The 21,865-nt window shown below is 38.9% G+C and overlaps 1 protein-coding gene across 3 annotated transcripts in view; it reads right to left on the reverse strand.

The window, feature by feature from the left end:
• The window catches only part of cacna1ia (calcium voltage-gated channel subunit alpha1 Ia), a 174,154-nt gene that overhangs the window by 89,141 nt on the left and 63,148 nt on the right, over positions 1 to 21,865 (reverse strand). The gene's annotated exons all lie outside the window — the stretch shown is intronic.

Raw genomic sequence — 21,865 nt, forward strand, 5'->3', positions numbered from 1 at the left:
CTGTATGAACTGATTCGCATCGATTATCTACTGTAAGCATGAGGTTTGAGCTCCCAGGTGATTTTTCCAGTATTATCTCCCATCTTCGCCTTTTCTTGTCATGTGTCATGACAGATCCAGTAAAACAGAACAAATTGACTTTCGATGAACACAGCAGATGTCTACATGCATTTATTTTTTATTTTTTCTTAAGCTGGTCTCCGAGTGTGTGTATGCATTTAAATATAATCCATTGAAAAAGGATGGTTGCACCAAGTCAACAGCTATGCATATGTGTGTGTCGTGAGTACGGGATGAGTCATGGCTTGAGGAGATTTGTGTTTGCAATGAGGCTTTTTGTCAGGCTGCAGTTTTTGCGTGTGTCGGGATCAGCCTCAATCCAAATCAAAATAACATTCAGCATCTTATTGTGGAGGCATTCTGGCTCACGTCCCGGAGTCTTCCTCTGTTCTCAACTCTCTTATTTGATCCATTTAACCTCCCACTGAAGTGTAGATCAGTCGCTGTAGATCAATTAGTCTGTGTGTGTATGAGTGTGTGTGTGTGTGGGGGGGGGGGGGGGGGGGGTTGTGGTCTGGTCACCAATGCAAACGTAAGTCATCTAGGTTCCACAACAATTTTGGACTTAACTTCAGTGTCTCAAACTTTGAGTTGATTTGCCCTTAGAGGTTATGTAGGGTCATGTCCTCACTGTGTAAGAGTGTATTTTTGCAAAGCTATTCAAAACAGCAGCACCTGGATATTGTCACTATCTAATAAAAGCCTTGCTCATCCATTCCAATGAGATTCTCAGCGATCTCCTACACGTACTGTTAACAATTGTTAAAATCCTAGTTAAACAACTTTGACCAAAACATAACATTTTTTTCACTCAGAAATTCGAAGTAACTTTTACAAGGGAAGTTTTGAGTACATTTTAAAAGTTAATTAATAAAGGAAGAAAAAAAAGTAGCTAGATAAGCGTTGAGGAACTAACCCATACCCTTTAGCTTGGGTGACAGCCACTCTACCACCTGAGCCATGCCACTCCTTCTGTATGTTAGTATATTGCTGGAGTCAGGTGGAATCCTCGTTTTGCTTTCATTTTGGACACACCAGTAATGCAGCAAGAGTGGCATGGCTCAGGTGGTAGCATGTCTATCGCCCAAACTGAAGGTAATGAGCTTGTTCCTCAATGCATACATAGCTTCTTTTTTTGTGTGAATAAATGTACACAAAACGTACACAAAACTCTCCTTGTGAAATTTACATAGACTTTCTGAGTGATAAAAAACTTGACTAGGTTTTTTTCAAGTAAATATTACTCCCCTTTTTTTTTTTTTTTTACACATACAGTAGTCTGTGAAGTCTTCTTGGACATCAAACTGAACAGTCACATACACATACAGGAAGCACACACGAATACATCATCAACACAATTAGTTTTAATCTCAATCTGTGAGTAACAAAACAATCACTCTTTTACAGTTACTTAGGTCTGTAGCCACGCCCACTTATTAAAATGAAAGGCTGAGCCCAATTTGGACCAACGTGCCATGCAGTTGAGATAAAGCTCGGAGCAGCCATCCCTTCACTTCCTTTCTCCGCTTAATAGAATGACCCACACTTAATGGTGACAAAAGACTCTTTGGTTCTTAATGTTCTCATCTCAACACTTTGCAACATGCCTGTGGGTCAAAGGAGCACACACACAGCAGCGCAAGCAGAACAACAAATGAACCTCCATCCATGAGGTCCTACAGCAACCGGTGGTACATTTAATATTCTTCACCTGTCACCGTGCTTGTCTCAGCAAAAACACCTATTAACTTTCGGTGAAATTGATTATGAGCAGCACAGCCGTTTCTTCCTATAGGCCAAGTAGGCGGCTGCCTAGGGCCCCCAAGCCACCAGGGGGCCCCCCTCAAGCTCTATAGTCTCTACCTAGCTCTGTAGTCTTACTTGAGAGGACGATAAAAATGTCCTGTCTTTATCGGTCTCTAATATTTGTTTATGCTTAACTCTTTGACTGCCAGACGTTTTCAGAAAAGGGATGCCGTCAGTGCCAGCCGATTTAAGCATTTTGACTGATTTTCAAGGTCCACAGAAAATGTTCTGTTTGGACTATGGAAACACACGTACTACCAAATGAAAGATTGGACTTTCATCTTTCATCAGAAAAAAAGAGTTTGTTTCTACCTTATTCCGTTCTTTAGTAATCAACAATAGAAAATGGTTAGTTTGACCCAATTTCGCCTGTGTTGGACCAAAATACGGAGAAATCAAGCTTTTAGTGAAACGATATTATTTCATGCATTCTAGTGAATTTGACACTTCTTTTTGTCCATGAATGATGCCACAAACACCTAAATAGTGCTTTACTTCTATAAAACACTACCACCAAGAATGAAAAAGTGTTTTTTGATAGCAAAATACGTTTATTTACATTCAACAGTGTAACAATTTGACAACAATTTGGCAAACTATTTACAAATGTGTGCAACTGTGGTGCTATTTACAAATATGTGGATGTTTCAACGACAGTTTTTCTTTTTGTAACACTCTCCTGCGTGCAAAGAGACGTAACAGCATTTGCACAACAGATTGCCTCTTTGCGTGTGCCACTTTCTTGCAGGCCGTTTTTTTCCGGGGAATAGCAAGTATATACTGCAGTGTGTCATCAAGTCTAATATCAGGATCATGCTACGGTTACGTTACGGTGGTGTTACGTCTCGCTTCCTCGCGTCCTTCAGTTGCTATACCGAGTGGTAGATGTTCTGATCCATTTTATCCACTCCATTCATGGTGGCATCGTAGTCCAGAAACAGTGTCTTCTCCGTGATCAGACTGTACCCGCTCCTCCGATGAATATGCATTGGACTCGGGGTACTCTTCATTGTCCGATCGAATGTCCGCTTGTGCAGCTCCGCGTTTTCCGGCCTTAGCAGCGCTAGCCGCGCTAGCCGCGCTAGCCGCGCTAGCCGCGCTAGGCCGGTGAGGCTTACTACGTGATCGTAAACACGTCCAGGCTTCCAACTTTGGCGTCAAACTCGGAGTCGTCGTCGTCATCATCATCATCATCAATCTGCATTGGTCGATGCCAACTCTCCATCGCCCGATCGAATGTCCGCTTGTGCAGAAGTACCCGGCCGGCTATTGTGCGCGTTTTCCGGCCTTAGCAGCGCTAGCCGCGCTAAGCCGGTGAGGCTTACTACGTGATAGTAACAGGCCAAAGCTTCCAACTTTGGCGTAGAGCTCGGAGTCATCATCATCGTTGACATCAATGCGCTTTTTAGTATTGATTGATGCTTTCCGTCTTTGAAAAAAATGCTCAAGCTGAGCTGCTTGTAACCGGTTGCTTGGTCAAGCCATTGTGGCTTGGATCAGCCATTGTCTCCTCAACACTCTAGCTCCGCCTCACGTCTTCTACTGACGCCCACGGTGGGCGGCCCATCCAACCTTGTGCAAAGAGAGTCATCGCTGCCCTCTAGGGGCCAAAACGAGTCTTTGACAAATCAGATCTGCCTGATACTTTCAGCACAGCTGCCCAAGGCTTTCCTGCACCCGTTTTTGAAAAAAAAAACAAAAAACATAGGGGACGTCTTTTAACGTCCTCGGCGCCCTTCCCTAGGTTTATGCTAAACGTTTTATAACGTTTATGGCAGTCAAAGAGTTAAAATAAATAAACATAGGATATTAATAAAATAAACTGTGATGTTAGCTTTCCCGTTAGCGAGAGTACTAAACAAAACAGACAACGTAATGGCATCAAAAAAGATCATTAGTGCGGAAAAACAGAAGAAAAAGAAAACTGAATAAGAAAAACAGTCAAAGAAGAAAGGTTGGCACTTGTTGGTGATGTATAGTTGGAGGCAAAACTCCATTTTAATAATTTTTTTTAGCAAGTTTATTTGTTTGCTAGCTAGCTCGCTTACCTCGGGTATTTCTTTGTCGATGTTAACCTTCCCTTTCCTAGTTCAACTAATATAATATGTAAATTATTGTAGAAAATGCTTAAAAGTGACTAATTTGTAATTGGGTACAAGCTTTAAAGAGACACTGTACATCACAATTTTTAAAATAAAACAGATTAATTTTAATATTCTATATAATTGCAATATTACTGCAAATACAAAATAGGAATATTTACTGATATTTGCTATTTGCTTGATAACCTTTGCCATTTTTCTGAACACTCAAAAGCTGTTTTATTTATTGATATAAAGAGGACTGTCAACTTAAGATGTTTAATTTTAACTGTAGTCTGTTTTGCTCTCATAGTAGGGCTCGGTTTAAAAAAATCGAATAATCGTTATCGAATCGATTTTCATTTTTGAGCCTGATATCGATTCATAAAACTATTAATTGATTATATTAATATCTCTTTTTCCCATAAATTAATTTTTTTTTAATTAAAGGCCTTTTTTTCTGAAATTTGCTGCATTTAAAAGTATTTTCTTACATTTATGAAAGACCTGACTTATTGCACTTTAAGACAATGCAGAATAATTTTAATTTATATTCACAATCATTGAATTGAATAGAATTATGAAAATATTTTCATCTCATCCTTGCTGATGTCAATGTTTGTGTAACACTTAAGTGATTATAAAACGTGTTACTTTCATTAATAAATAAATCATTTAATCAGTTACTGCATCCGCAAATTTTTTGTTGAAATTTTATGTTTGTGGAGTTTTTATCATGTCCTTGATAGTTAAGAAGAATTGATGTTCCATAATTAATCAATATCGATTGAATTGAAGTGAATCTAATCGGAAAAAAATCTAATCAAACTGAACTCTTGTGAATCGAAATTGAATTGATTGAGGAAATTTGATTCGATACCCAGCCCTATCATAAAGTGTAATAGATTGTGGTATCTTAGAAGACTATCTAAAGGGTTAGGAATCTCTCTGGGCCCCAAACACCATCTTGCCTAGGGCCCCCGTGAAGCTAGAAACGGCCCTGATGAGAAGGTTTTGGACGCACGCATTGAAATCCGTCAAGCTACAGGTTCAGTATTTGTGGTGCAACACAATTACAAACCAATAACAAAAGTAAACATTTTAAAATTAATACACCTCTGAAAATATCAATAAATACGGAGCATTATGTCAGGAGTGAAGGCTGCTGCGCAGAGACAAAGAAAGAGACAGCTGGAGGCGGCTGAGTGAATTTTGCTAGGAAAGTCTTTGTTTACGAAATCCAAATGCACAGACCGGGCTTTACTTCGTGTTGATGCATTTTCTAGTGACATTGTTCAAATCGAGTTGGCAGCTAGAGTGGCAAGGCATTTTTTGGAGGTGGCAGCTGTCGCCCCGTGGCTGTGTGGATCAGGCTACACCCGACGACGTGCAGCCCGTGAAAGCTTTGAAACAATACAGCAGCGGGAATAAAATCACTGGACACGTTCATTGTCAACATATTACTATTACATTTCAGATTGCATGCAAGGACCGGAAAACTTGCTGTCTCATGATGAATATTTTGATCTGTATTATTATAGTGGTTTAGAAAAGCACTGCATCGTATGGGAAGACGTTTGCAATATTTCCTCGCACTCATTTAATTAAGCCTAGCAACAACACTATACCAGATCTCTCAGTGCGATGCGGTTCCTGGATAAATACATTCAAAATGTGTATTTCAGCTTATGTGCCATGTCACAAATGCCAAATGTTGGTTTTGGTCAATGCATGGGCTGCAGTCGGGTGTTAAATGATTCATGCTCCACTGATAAGTCTGTCAATTGTATTGGAAAAACACGTTAAAGGTGGCATGTTGACTTTTTCACATCAATGCACAAATATGCTTAGAAGACAAAATATAGAAAGACAAGCACAAACAGAAAGTGTGCTTCAAGACAATACAGGCTTTCCTTCCGACATTGAGACAGCACAAATTGTTTGTGACAATCATGTGTGTGTGTTTTTAGTTATGTGCACAATTCTCTGCGGGCAGTTGAAAATGATCCTGACTTGCATTTGTGAACAATTTCTAGTTATGAGCCAAGTCTGCATTTATAGACACATGATTAAATTTTTCAGCCATATCTAACCATTTGGAATGCCAGTAAATGTGTGTGAGTGTGTGTGCGTCCTACTCATATCAGCTCAGCACAGCAGGTGCCTTGCTTCAGTACATTGCTGCAGCAAGTGAAGCCGAATGCACCGCAGACACCATGGGAAATAAAAGCCAATACATCTTTTGTATGTGTGTGAAAGAAAAGAGTATAACATGAGTCAGTGGAATAGCGAGTGTTGAAAGTAAAAGAATGTGACAGACTAGCAAAGGTTAACATGGGCGAAAAAGAATAAGCAAATTGGGGGGTATAGTATGGAAAAAGGCTTGCATTGGCAGGAAGGTAAGGATAGGAACAGGAAGGCAAACACATTCAGAGTGGAGAATTTGCCGGCTCGCTGACTAGAGTACACAAGCCATTAGCTTGAATTCGACACGGGGTCAGAGAATTGCACACAGAGGAAGGAGAGTGAGAAGATGAAAAGCAAGACGCAAGGAGAAGGCGATGCTGCTGACATCTGCAGGGACGAGTCGTCTTCTGATGTGTCTGAGCAACCAAACCTCACCAACCCTCAAACTCTCCACAGACATGTGTCTGTCCCTCTGTCCATACGCTAGCACAAGCAAAGCTTACAACAAAGGCGTTGTCAGCATTTGCAGTATCTCGCAAAAAAAGGGAGCACACCCCTCACATCACCGGATGACACTGAAGAAATGACACTTTGGCACAATTAAAAGTAGCCAGTGTACAGATTTTATAACATCGTAAATGTATTGTTCCCTCAAAATTATTCAAAATACAGCCATTAACAGCTAAATCTGTGGCAACAAAAGTGAGTACACCCCTAAGTGGAAATGTCGTGTTACAATGTCTTAGGTGTAAGCAGAGGTGGGAGTAAGTCATTGTTTTGCAAGTCACAAGTAAGTCTCAAGTCTTTGCCCTCAAGTTCCAAGTCAAGACTGACAAGTCCTACACTTTGAGTTTCAAGTCCCTTCGAGTCATTTTAACAACATCGTAGATTATATTATTTGGGGTGAGCATCAAAGTAGGAGTCAGGGACTCAGGGAGTGGAGTGGTGCAACAGATTTCTGTGTTTGCAATGTGTCACCAGTGAGTTTACAGTCTCATTAACTGCGCAGCTAGCGACAATAATTCGCCGATTAACACCTAACATTAGCTTACTTACCGTTCTTTGTGCAACTTCAGATGTTGAACGAAGTTTGAAGTTGTTGCCTCTCCGTCACTGATCTAATCTTGGACATACTGCAATTAATTTTTTGTTTACCACCTCATAGTTCTTGTACCCAAATAACCAGAGGTGCAACGGTTCACAAAAGTCACGGATTGGATTGTTTTTCAAAAAAATAAATAAAATGAAAATCAGATAAATAGAACTTCATCTTAATTTATTTAAAATGCTTTTGACCATTAAAAAAAAATAAAACTCAAAATGTCTAATATGGCCATTAGGATTTAGGAACACAATTTTAAGTGCAATATAAGGCAAGATACATAATTATTTTATACATTGCCCATGTAAAAAATAAGGTGAATGTATCGTTACGTTATATTGCACTTGAAGTTGTGTTCCTAAAATCCAAATGGCCATATTGGACATTTTAAATTTGTTTGTTTTGTTTTTAAAGCTAGTGTTTTAAAAAAATAATTATAAATGAAGGAAAAATTCTATCTATCTATTTTTAAAAATGAAAAATACATCTAAGTGTAATTTAAAAGCACATTCCCTTCGTTTAAATAGGGAGAGTGGATTACAAATCAGCATAGGTCCACAATAAGAAAAGCAAGAGAGCCAAGCAACAGCTGTCAAACTACTGTTGCTAGCCAGGCACTCCATGCTAATGCTAACAGTTAGCTACTAGCCACGAACGCCAGGGACTTGTACCGTATCGTGCAATGAAGGCGTAATTCATTTGTGGTTTCTTCGCGTCCTAAATTCACTATTTAATATACTTTCGGGGTGGCATTATGATAATGGTGGTAGAAAACAAGTAATTTCAATTTTAAAAAAACGTTGATAATGTAAGCCAAAATGTCAAAGGGAAGTAGTCAAGCAGGCAGACTTCAAAGTAAAATGTAACAAATCTGTTGCATAGGTGTCAATGTATTATTTGGTCAGCTTTATTTTGAAGTTTGCCTTTAGCGTATGGGGCATGTGTTCGCGCCTTTGCGGCTTCCCTGAACATTACTGATAGAGATGTGACGTTCACGAGGCTTTTGAACGGCTCTTGAATGTGAACGATGGGAAACGAGTCCTTAAAGAGAGCCGTTCAACAATATCCCCCACTTCAGCGCGCGTCGAACGTTCACTTTTGGAGGGAGAGTCATCTTCGCATATTAGCGTCAATCAAACATTTAAGTGGAAAAGTGGGTCGTTAAGCTCTGAAAAAAGCAACAACAAAAAAATAAAGGGGAAAAAAAGGAGGACACCGCACATGCCTGCTTTAGCGCTATTGCAGAAGTTACGAGCTTGAGCGAAGAGGAGAGGACACCATCGATCAGTGCGGGAGAAAACGGGGCAAGGGGAGAGGAAGAGGAGGAACTCGCGACTAAGTAGAAGTGAGTGGCTTCAGGAGAGATGTGACAGCTAGACAGTCAAAACATCGCTGGTGCAGTGTACACACGTGCTGGCCAATGTATATAAAGTGTATATAAAGTGTTGTACATACATATATATATATATATATATTATTTTTTTTAATTAACAAACAGCTGTGTCGCATCTGTGGGTATATTATACTTCAACACTGAAGCGCAGTTTTGATAACCTCAGGGGCTTGAGTGGTAATTATTCGTTATTCATTCTGTTTCAGATCCGTCGAAAATAAATGCTCAAATAAAGTTCCAGGACATACTACGAGGCCGACATCACCCTCGCGTGTATATTCTGATGCATTTCATCGGCTAAGAGACCAAGAACTTGTCTAAACAAAAAAAAAGACGTGTCTGCTTTCCCGGGTTTAAAGGTAGAAGAGTGCTAGAGCGCTCCCGGCTCTAATGATAGAAACGCGGTAATGCGCTCCCGGCTCTAATGGGCTAATGGATGTATTTTGAGTTATTTTGATGGAAATAATACACTTATATAAGCTGTACACAGACTATTTTCTTTTTCATTGTGTCAAAGTGTCAGTGTTGTCCCATTAAATAATCTATAGTGTTTCGCAGATTTTACTTTTTATTTGATATTTAGGTGATTATTTCAGTGAAGGTTTGAAAATTGAGAAATGTGATACAATGTTAATGCATTCTTAGAAAGGTGTAGAAAGTGTGTGGTGAGAGGTTTTAAAGCCTTAGCTCAGTGGTAGAGCGCAGCATGGGCAATCTGTTAGAATGACCACGTAAATTAACACCTTCCTTTTAGGATCTTTGTGAATCACGCCCAATGTGTGAAAACACCTGCGTACATTTATGCCGCCACAATCGGCAAAGTCGTATTTCTCGCATGTGTCAAATTCTCAGCCAACAAGAGCAATCCTATGACTTTATAAGCATCGCAAATAACCACCATTGCGTCAACTTAAATGCTCGTCGAACCCTGCATTCTCCTCTAAACACCCCTCATTCATCACTTAGTGGCTTCGGTCTGCACTTGTAGAGCCAATACATCATGCAATAGCAAGCTAATCCACCTTTACAGACTTAGAGGACATGTCTTGCGTGCATGACAAGAGTTAATAGTATTTCCCTTGCATTTGAGAACAGATGGTCATAGTTCACACATATTGTAGCTTATCGCAGAGGAAGAACCTTCTGCTTCAACAGACAAATGTGTAAACCAAGGAAGTGGGTGTGGTATCTAAAAAGTAGATCATATACTGCAGTAGTAACTAAGAAGCTCTTTTGTCTAGTGGAGCTTGTGCTTAAAACTACTGCACTATAGTAACACACAACTGACATAGCAATTTGTGAAGAAATTGCATTTGGATGCTGAAGTGCTGAATGAAAAAAAAATTTTTGGACACATTTGGAGCGATTTTGAATAATATGTAATGATATTTCAAAATATGAAATGTTGTGGAATGGTATGGAATGATAATTAATAATATTGAACGATATGAAATGCAAATTAAAGCTATAGGATGATGTGCAATGATACCGAATGATATTTATGAAGAATGCAGAATCATATGTAATGATATTTTAAAAAATGGGCAATGATGTGAAATTTTATTGGTGAAAAGCATTGTCTAGTTACTAGACAATGTACAATTTCTGGAGAAATTGCGTGTGAATGCTGAAAGCTGAATGCTAATAAAAGCTGAATGCTAATGTTTGAGTGCATGTGGAATGCTTGTGAAATTATTACGAAAGATATTGAAAGACACACTGTGTGAAAATGACAAATTATCTTATCATAATGGCCTTAGATATAATTGCTATGTGCAGTCGGAGGTGGAATTCGAATCCACGATCTCCTGGTTACTGGACAATTAACTTTACCAATTGCCCCACCGCAGCAATGTCAAGCATATGGGAATGAGGATCAGTTCAATTGTATGAATGGAAGTGGGAATTGTTAAACTGTAAGTAATGTGGAATCAGACAATAAATACCAAACATGGCGTGAATTTTTGAAGCAAGCGGCGCATCGGATGTATGATGTGCTTTCAGCATTCACACAAAAATGTGCAACATGTTAGTGAAAACGGTGTAATTTTTGTTATGTGGAATGTCTGGAATGAAAAAATGTTCACAAGATAAATTGAATTAACTAAACATTTTAGAATTTTGAATGAGAATTAGTCTGTTATAGTGAATGTAGTGAACGTGGGAAAACTGAATGTTTTTGAATGAGGAAAAATAATGGTGTGAAATTATGTTGAAATTGGAGTGATGTAAATCTGATGAATTATGTGGGATGAGATTTTTAAAAAAATAAACTGAAAACCTGAAAAATAGTACAAATGGGTTTCATTTGCAACTTGATTTGTAGCATGATGATGGCAATGTCGTGATCATTGGTGCACAAGCAAAGGGGGCCGGAACTGTCCGGAACAAAGTTCCGGTAAGAATTTTGGGACTATTCAGAACGGTGTTTCTGTTCCGAAAATATGAAGGCAACGCAACGGTAAAAAAAACAACAACAAAAAACAGTTAAATAACCTGCCAGGCTGCCACACCGGCATCTACTAACGTCAGATTTACATACACAAGTCTAATAAAGTGCTTCTGAATCGTTCCAATGTCCTTGTGTAGCGTAATCAGTTTCCACCGATATTTATTATTTATTTATTTGTATTCCACGGAGTTCTGTCCGCCAGCTCCGTCCGAGTTACGTGGATATGCGCATGCGTACGTGCACCACCACGCTCAATTGGCTAACAGACTGACACGTGATCAGCATGGATAGTTGCTGAGCTTTGATTGGTTCGAATGCACAACGTGTTTTGTTTCTGGAAAAAAACAAACGAGAGAGGTTGAACAACTTGTTGAACTGATGCGATAGAAAAGGAAAATGCAACGGAAATTTGACCAGATTCTTTTACCCTATACACAAAAAGCAGTTGAATGAATGTGTGTGAATGTGTGTTATTTATTTATTTATTTTGCTTTGATGGGGAGGAAGATCTTCCATGTCAATGTGCAAATTTGAACTAATTTATGTTAATTTATGTTAGGCTACTTATTTATTTCCTTATATTTTAAAACAAGTCTATGTTTACTTTATCTTCAAAATAAATTGTATTTACATGTGCACAGAGTCATTTGGACTTATTTTTGTTCAATTATGTTACTTATTTAAATCCTTATTATTTTTTAAAAAAAAAGTCCTTGTTTACATTATCTTCCATTTTAATATGTTCTTAATTTAAAGTTCTAAAGTAATTCAAATTGAGGTTTTGCATTTAGATGTGAGGGAATGAGGGAAAATATTATTAGGAGATGGAGGCTGGGGTTACTGGTGGTTTCTGTTAACTGTTATTTTGCACATCATTGAAAAAATACAATTTTGAATGAAAATCTGTTTCTCGTGTATGCCATGTTACAATCATGTTACAGTAGCCTAATGCATGTGTAAGGCCTGTTGTGTTTTATTGTGTGTACTGTGTAACTGTACCAAAAGGATTTTATTTTTGCATTTCGATGGTTTGAGGAGCAATTAAAATGAACTCCCTAACTTTTTAACAGTGTGGTTAACTCTGCGTTCGTGGCTAATGCTGCCTTCATGATGGCCGTTGAGCGCAAGAAAAAGAGAGTCTATTGAGGGCTTAACTTTGACATTTGTGATTATTCCAATGAAGTTATGCGCACGCTACCACTTAGTAGTAATACAATGCCAAGTCTCATGCTGAGTCAAAAGAGAAATAATAAAAATGTGCTTTTTAAGATGAGTTCTAAAAATGGGCTTGCCCAACATTTAGTGGGAGGTGATTCCAAAGAGAAGCTACCTGTGATGTTTCGTGTTTGCTTTCACGTCAATAATCAAACAGACAACTACACTGTGAATAGCGGCTAATTATTTACGTTAAATGGATTTAAATTAAAACTTCATATAATAATTATTATTATTTAAAACAATAATTACAAATATTAGATGAAAAATACGCACATATTAGAAGTACGTAAAATTGTAAAAACAAAAACAAGATAAATAATTAAAAGCAATTCTATCAAAATATTAGACAAAAAATACAAATCAGTCAAAAAATACAAATACGTCAGACATAAAAAAAATTACAAAAATATAAGAAACAACAAAAGTCAAAAAATACAAATACGTCAGACATAAAAAAAATTACAAAAATATAAGAAACAAAAACAAAACAAAACATATTCAATGCTACAAAAAGATTGGGGAAAATACAAAAATATAGCACAAAATATTCACTAAAAATACACAGTTTAAAAAAATAAATTATAATGAATTAAAAAAATAAAATTAAAATAAATTATTTCACAAAAACTCAACTAAATTGCTTCAACCATTGATTGAATAACGTTGGTTTGATTGGTCGTTTGGATAGTATCCATTTCTTCCGCCGACCCGGAAGTAAACAAAAATAATTGTGGGATATATCTGTGCTAACCAGTGCCGTAAATGGCACGGTTAACTTTGACGCTGACATTAACTAACAGCGTGACTAACCATGTTTTGAACAACGCATACTTAACGGCCGGTTAGTTAACGGCGGGTTAAGAATTTAACCGGCGGTTAGGGGTTAAACAGTGGTAAAATAACTGAGAATTGAACAACCGGGCCCAGTTTGTGATTGGTTCAGGTGTGCGCGGTTAACGGCACTAGAGAGTGGATCCCTGAGCCTCACGCGCAATCCATCAAAGGACAAGATGAACAAAGTGACAGTGTGTGTGGTGTATGAGAGAGGAAGACAAAAGAAAATGAGATTATCCAAACAAAAGGAATTATTGCTGGAGTGTGATCCTGCTATTAGAGATGCTAATTTTCAAACCCAAAAAGATGACAGTCCATCTGTGTTTATCTTCTGTTAGTGAGTAGAATGATGCGAAATGACATAAATAACTAGTATATAAACATTGTAACTCCTCCAGCACCCCAAATAGTGTCAATTTGAATTACAGCCCAGATATTGAGATTTGAGATATGAGTTTCTGTGTGCAATATGAGCATCAGTAGATGCAGCGAGTTTACTTCTTTGCCATTTATTCTAAAGTGAGAATTTATCATAGTCTTACTGGAACAAACCAGCCCAATCAAGGCCACGTTGCACATTAAAATACACTTCTAACCTCATTTTGACTTCAGAGCTGTAAGCCCCTAGGATAGTATTAGCACAATACAGCAAAAGGGTTGGTGAGACTCACGTGTCTTGTCTCTCACCACCGTTTGAGTCTATGAGGCAGTGCTGCAGTAAAGAGGTGCCCAGGGATGCATTTTCACCTTTGCTTTAGAAGCACCACACTGGCGGTGTGACAAGTCCCCCGGTTGCTTTTGCTCTCCTAAAAGCCTTTACAATGCCAAACTGGGTGACTGACTTCTTGCTATGCAAGACATCTTGAGCTGAACTCACTTAATGAATAAACGGTGGTCTTTCACATCACTGTTTTATGGTCTCATTCCTAATGCAGTACAGGAATCATGTTAAAAATATGGCTTCATTCACAGTAAAATAGACCATTAAGCAAGGTATAGTGTTTTTAGGCGCGGCAACTTTGTGACTCGGGAGTTGCAACGACTGCAAAAAGATAACATTTGGTCATGGTTGAGAATACATCAATGAAAACACCATTATTGTTATCTCCAAAAACAACAGTGAGGCAATGCTTTGAATTTGTTAGGTAAAAAAACAAAACACAACATGACAAGGCAGTTTCTCTTCCCGTACTCGAGGCCATCGGTTGAAAGCAGAAGAATGACTTTCTATATAAATATATGTTTTATATTGACCTTTGTAACAACAACCCTCCATTATATTTTCCTCAGTTGGTTCACTCCAGAAAATCTTGATAGCCGCAAGCTCAGAAAGAAAACACTCCAGATTCAGCGGTGGTTAAAAGGACATGCTGAACCATTAAGTGCTTTTTACCCTGACCTGGGTATTATTATTTGTTTGCAAGTTGTCTTTGCTCGCAGCCTTTTGGGAAAATCGTTCAGAGGGTGAAGCAAAATAACTTTGGCAAGTCAACACGGCCTATTCTTTCACCCCTTCATGTTTTGTCCTTATCAGACTACTACAATATTAATCCGTGAGTGCTGCAAGAGCGAAATGAAGCAAGTGACTCAATAATGCATAGCGGCCTCTTTTCAATCTCTACCTTCAGGTTAAGCTCAGGCTAAATTAGGACATTGAGATTAAGCGCCAACAGGACTGAACAGGACTGAATGAATTGACTTTTTAATTTCGGGAGAAAGTTTAAGCTTGAAAACCTTTGTCGCCCTAGCCAATGTGTGCGCGAGTGAGTACGTGGAGTATTTGGCAGGTCCATTAGGAGCATGTCAACACAGCAGGAGCCAATGTTCCTGTCTTTATTAATCACCACCTGAGACAAGCCCACTCCAATAACACGCCTTGATTCAACACCTGTCTCCCAAAATTTGCTTTTAGCACACACACAGCAGCAATATGGAGCCAGTAATTTGTCCCCGCGTCCCCTCTGCTTTTCGTTCCTCATGCTTGGTTGAGTCGGCGAGGAGGCCGAGGCGAGGACGCAGACGAAGCAGAATGACAAGCCAATTCAAGGCCTTAACGAAAGGCTGCTGGCATGACCCTGCAAAAAAACGCAGTGTGCTGCACTGCTTGACGCGTTATATTTTTAGAGGCACTTCCTTCTGTCTTCTCGTGGGCGACACAGCAACATTTTCCTGAAGAGCCACAGACATCCCTTTTTTAACACTACATGCCTTATGAATTTCTTTTTGCTACAACATAAACTCCCAGCTACCAATTTGCATAAGTCTCACTCCGCATGCCTTCCAACTCTTCTTCATTACGATCATTATGAAACGCAGGATGGCCACTGCCAGTGGCCAGCTGCCAAGTCGGAAACAAAATGGTGAAAAATAGAGAAAGGTCACGCACCAGTGGTTGCCAAACATGATCTCACAGATGACATTATGCAGCAATATTGAAAATGGCAGTTTCTGACTGTGAGCCCGTGGAACAATATAGTGATGGTGGACGCCAGATGCTTTCGCTCTCTCCCTGTTTTTAATGCACTGTGATTTGGGCAAAGTTCACACCTGTCTTCAAAGGACAAATTAAGGCAATGAAAATAAGCATTGCCGTGCATTTTACAATTGTTGACTTGCACAATTTCAAATTCAAGCAAACTAGACGGCTGTGCAGCTATGATCATGTCATGTGAGATCTTTAACTCAATGGCATGTGCACTCTAAAAGCAGTTGGGTCAAAAGTAACTCAATCATCGATCAAAAATTGACCAATCCACTTTATGGGTCAATCTGACCCAAGTTTATGGGTTGTTTTATACAAAATGACCCCATTTTTTGACCCAAGTAAAGGATATGGCCAATATTTATGAGTTGTTTTACACTGAAAGACCCATTTCTTGACTCAAAGTAGAGGATCAGTCCATTTTTGATCCATAGTTGGGTTGTTTTTGACCCAAATGTTTTGAGAGTGTAAAATATTTTCCCACTGGCTTAGTAAAATTTTTGACAGTAACAAAATATATTAGGGGTGTTCGAAAAAATCGATTTGGCAATATATCGCGATATTACAGCGTGCAATTCTCGAATCGATTTAATATGTGGCCGAATCGATTTTTAAACATCAATTTTTTATGGGAATATTCAACAAAACATCTTACTTAGGGTTAGGATTTACACATTAAGTACAGAAGAATGTTATATTAATGGAACATTAAACCATAATATTTTATTTCAGTGCTGTTCAAACATGAAACAGACTGCAACCTGTTTGTTAAATGCAGTGGCTCAATTATAAGCCTGAATTTTCAGATAAATACATTTTCATACAAATCTTACAGTGTACCTGTACAAGTTTACTTATTAGTATTTTCTAAATTTGAGTTAAAAAAAAATCGCATTAATCAATTTATAGATTCGTATCGGGATTAATCTGTATCGAATTGTGACCTACGAATCGTGATACGAATCGAATTGCCAGGTACTAGGCAAATTATACCCCTAAAATATACCCTAAATGTCAGGTATTCTTTCACACTGAACTTTGATGACTGCTCTAAATATGCAAAAAATACACAAAAATCTGATTCTTTTGTATAGATGCGACATATAGTTTGTGCACACTGAGGCAGTTTAAAGTCTGTGAAAAAACAACCGTGAAACTGTAAATGGCATAAATGTGCAACTATTATGGCACAATGAGGGAGCTTAAAACAGACCCTAGAACTGTCTGTGTTACCATCACATTTAGGCAGGTTCCTGCAGAAATGTGCACCTATAACTGTAAAAGAACTGTGTATCTTCACACTACACTTGGACCTGTTGTTTGTTGGAGAGTCATGGGGGGAATGACAAAACAGAGAAAGAGTAAAGCAGCACAAGTTTGATCATACTGTACATACTAAACAAAAGAAACAATGTAGTATCTGCAATGTGTAAATGGAAATATAACTTATTTGTCATGATAACCACAGGATAGTAAATAGACCTTATTGCGATACAGTAAAGTGTCAGGCTGCTCAGCACACAATATTAGCAATATGCCGTATGAGTGGTAATGAAATATCAACTATACACACCATTAATTCTACCAAGAAGATGCTAACATAAATAGCATCACTCGACAACCACCTTTGTGATCCCTCTTCTTTATGTATCCATTGTGACATTTGCAAATCTCTTTAAAATAACAGTTTGAATTTCTTATTCCAGCAACAGCATACGTTGAAGGCACAAAATGTCTTCCTGCATTGTCTCATCTTTTTTGTTGTTGCTGTTTAACCAGCTAAGGCTTACCCTTATCAATCTTTTGCTGTCGGCCTCGCAGGCAGCGCCATACTTCTCTGGCTGCTTTTGGACTTAATCCTCCCTTGAGGCGATGTCAAGAGTTTGTGAGGGGACAGCGCCGTCATAGCACGACAGCATGTGTATTCAGACTCTCTGCGATTTATGACGAGACGAATAAAAAGCCAAAGTCATTTAAGATCTTAAACTAGTAAAGAGCAGTAAAGGCAATTAAATAAGAGCAGAAAGAGTTTAACAGTCTATATTTAGGATTACTCTGGCTTATCAATGGGTCATTGGAAAAAAATAGTTTTTCTGTGTACGTATATTGTAATGGCTCTCTCTTGGTGTCTATTTTTCAGAGTATATGGGGGGGAAAAAGGAGGAAAGACGGCAATGGAATGCAGAGGAGATGAACTTACTGGTTAAGTGAAGCATTACCAAGGTCAGTTATTGCAGCTCAAACGGTTTCACTGATATTAATAGGCCCTGACAGAGACTGTTCTCTGTGGGATCACATCTCTGCATGTTGGCAAGCTCAGGTACAGGCAAGCTCAATATGCGCACGCACACGCACACACACACACATACAAACACGTGCCCTCACAAAACAGGAGGAGACAAGAGGACAAATTTGCACAGATTCAAACGCAGAAGAATTACACGAGCAACATAAATTTCACATGCTAATTCAAACTTCTTTTTTTTCTCTCCGTTATTTGAACCATATGACAGACAAGTGACTGACAATAGAGGTCACAAGCTGGTACACACAAATTTCCACTTTTGGCACCTTGCCCATGTGCAACATTTCTAAAGCAAACTAGCTTCTCTTGGTTTCATTATTTATTATAATAAAGGATGTTGCAAATATCGGCCATACGAAAGAAAACAAGTAACGTGCTGGCCAAAATCATGTAACAAATTATTAGCCTTGTTAGGTTTTCACAAGTGGCTTGGGTGTCATTTTGAACTCCCAGATCAGTGTTCTTTGCCTTCATACACACCATCATTTCTTTAACTGGGAACAGGGCCAACAGGAGACAAACACTCTCACGCTCGCTCTCCTTCTAAATCCCCTGCCAAGAAACTAAATTGCGCAAAATTGCGTTGTCAAGTTCGGTTTGCGAGAGAAACGGTGTCGGGTTTTACTTAAGGACAGCAGGTGGTTTGGCGAGCTCAGATAAATAAATATCCTTCTGATTATGTGTTTAGGTTAAGATACTCAGAAATGCCCCCAAGATGAAAGATGTTGATCAAGTGCATGTCAGCAGTTACTGCTTAAAGAAAATTTGCATCTTTATAGACTGACACAAATACAAATTCAACACACTGTAGCACATATTCTGCTATGGCTTTACTGTATGCAATGCTGTTGTAATGCTAGTTCACAAAATAAAAAAGCATAAGCAATCATGAGGGGGGGGGTGTTTGCTAATAAGTTTCTCTTATCACATTTTAGTTGAATTTGCAACAAAACTGAATAGGTTCCTGCTTGACACCTCTCCAAACACTTGGGCTAACTTCAAGGGTCAAAATAATAAAATAATAGGTTTTTTTTTCTTTTTCTTTTCTAAAGAGATACATATGGAACTCGGGCCAGAAGTTAAATAAGACGTGCCTTATTTAAGATTAAATATATACATAAAATGTAATTCATTTAATCACAGATTTCTGCACTACAGAAGACGTAAAGCTTTTTTTCTCATATATTTGATCAACATATGACTCATTGAGCTCAATTACAACTCATTAATTCAACTTTTTTTTCAATCTAATCAACTCCTACCAAACACACATAAGGTGCAGCATATGGTTACTTTAACTCCCAAGTTTGACACTTGTATCACGGTTCCTCTTTCTGCAGACTCCTCTGCTTGTGTGCAGAGGGTGTAAAAATGATGACATCGTCATGCTCCCACACATTGAGAGTCACCAAATGAGAAGAGTGTGACAGAGCAGAGACGATATCAGCCTCCCTCACACAGAACAGGCCTGGAAATACGCAAAGCCAGACTCCATTTCCTAATCGCTATCCCATTTGTGGTCATTAAGCCACTTGATGAAATGTCTCGCTGGCACCATGCTGCATCACTCCACTATTTCTTTGTCTCCTTCCATCCAAAACTTGGCCCGACTGGAAGCTGGTTTCACTGTGGCCCCTGATTGGCTGACATGACTCCTCTCCACTGTCAACATGCACTTTCTAAAGAAACTCACCAGGTCAGCTACTTTGACTAACACATGTGGTAGTAAGTTTAAAGCTGCTGTTTAATGACTTAAGATGTAAGGCTCATTTGAGCTGCAGCGATCAGCAGTCATACACTTGAAGGCCGAGCTTTTCTCACTGGTCAGAGAAGTTTAAGCTTATGCTCTGACACATATGCCGCCGCACGCACGCCCAGCATTTCTAGGCGAACAACACAAAGAAAGGATTTAGGTTGACCATGATCCATATATGTGCAACACATATCTGACAGCTGGGATTATGTGTATTTTATATACTGTAGGTGGGGCATATGTGCGTGCACGTTGGTGTGTGCGTGTTTGACAGTGACAAAGCAAGGCCATTCCAGCAGGTCTGTGGTGGTCACTAACTCTTTCCTCACCTTAGGCCAGAAGCCTTTTTTCTTTCTTTGACACCTACTCCGCTCTCTATCCTCTCTGCCAGCAACTTCTGGAGGTAACAGAGCGAAAGGAATAAGAGCAAAAGGGTCACTGGACAAAAGCCAGTAAAATAGTAGCAGTCTGTGGTGGAGGTGTACATCACAAGTTCATATGTTCATAAGGCCAAGGTAAGAAAAGAAAACAACCATCCATCTATCAGGTTTATGAACCACTAAGGCATAAAATGACATCAATATGTATTCAAATGTTTCATTTCAAGTGTTAAAAGTTAAAATGATGATAAATCTCAACCAGTGAAAAGCCAGCAGGTCATCCAAATGGAGTGTACAACTACAAATAAGAACGGGTAGAATTTGATTCTGCCAGCACAAAAACCCAACAGGGTCTGTCTGGTGGAAAAGGGACAATATTTTATTAAGGTTTATCAAAAATACAATTCCAAACTCATGACCCTTGTATGATAAAATACAATCCATATAGGTTAATAATAAAAACACATTGTGCAAAGGATTAAATATGTATAAACAGCATTTTTTTTTTTGTATGACACCCAGCATGTTATCTATGAAAAGAGAAATTTTAACATTTTACGAATTTTTGTGTTGGATGTCAATATTCTTCATTGGACAGTAAGAGATTGACTATCTTTTGGCTATCCATGATTCTGATTTTATTATTGTCTTGGTTTAGGATTTGTTCGCTACAGCATCTTTGCGTGTCTCTTGTCACTCAGATCTTTTGTTTTGGCGCTTTTATCCAAATCTCAGACTAAGTCCAGGCTTTGTGGCACCCCACTTCCCCTGTGGAAAAAGGTCTTAAGTTGTAGTTACCAGCACAATTAGATACTTCAAGCTGTCTTCCACTGTCAGGAGGAGAAAAGGCAACACACTTGCACTTGTGACATGCACACACACACACCACCCATCCTCTGTGCTGACAGGGACTGGGCAGAGTTCACTCTGCCGCTGTGCTAACTATCCCTCTTCCTCTTTTCTTCCTCTCCCTCACTTGCTGCCTCTTGAGGAAGAGTGCTAACTAGCAATCTCTCACTTCTCCCTCTCCGCTTCTCATACCGCACTCGCCAATGACAACCATCCATAGTTTTTCTTTGTACCGTCCTTCAAGTGTAATTTGCCCTTCTATCTTGCTGCTATTGTGTTCCAGTTCCTCCTTGCACTCTATAGCTAGCATAATTACCCAATGAGCACCATCTTCTTCTGTCTAACTCAACAAGCGCTCCCAAACTACAAATGCAACAACAGTTCTTTGAGCCTCCCGACGACGACTATTTACGTGGAAACGTGGTCGGTGAAAGATTCGACATATGTTGACTACAGCTGGAAAGATCATTGTCGCTCTGCCCTCACTCTCGGTTTTATTTCAACTTCCACCTTATCTGCAGGGTCATCAGGAATGCTGGTGACATCTTCCACCTTTCACACTCCCACTTTAGTCTCCTCATGCCTTAAGGGAGAAAGTAGCAGAGCCTCCAGGCCCACTGTAAGTAAGGATGCTGAACACCGTCTACTACTGCTATCCTCTACCGCATCTACTTGCGGAAATAGACTACCTCTGCTGTTTTGCAAATGGACTCATTACATCCACACCCTGTAAAGTTACATATATCACAACTTGCTGCTGACTCTGCCCTAAAAGTAGCCATCTGCCCTGTCATATCTGCTACTGTTAGATATTGGCACAACTTTCCATACATCTCATAAGCAGCTCTATTATGCCCTTCTATTTATTATTATTTTTTTACTGTTATAGTGAATATTAGTTTGAGTAATCATTTTTTCTATTTAAAGAAAAATGCATACCACAGAGGTGAAAGAGAAACTTGC

Source organism: Leptonotus elevatus, chromosome 1 (assembly GCF_054856555.1).
Source record: "Leptonotus elevatus isolate MCC_2025b chromosome 1, RoL_Lele_1.0, whole genome shotgun sequence".
NCBI classification, from domain to species: domain Eukaryota; kingdom Metazoa; phylum Chordata; class Actinopteri; order Syngnathiformes; family Syngnathidae; genus Leptonotus; species Leptonotus elevatus.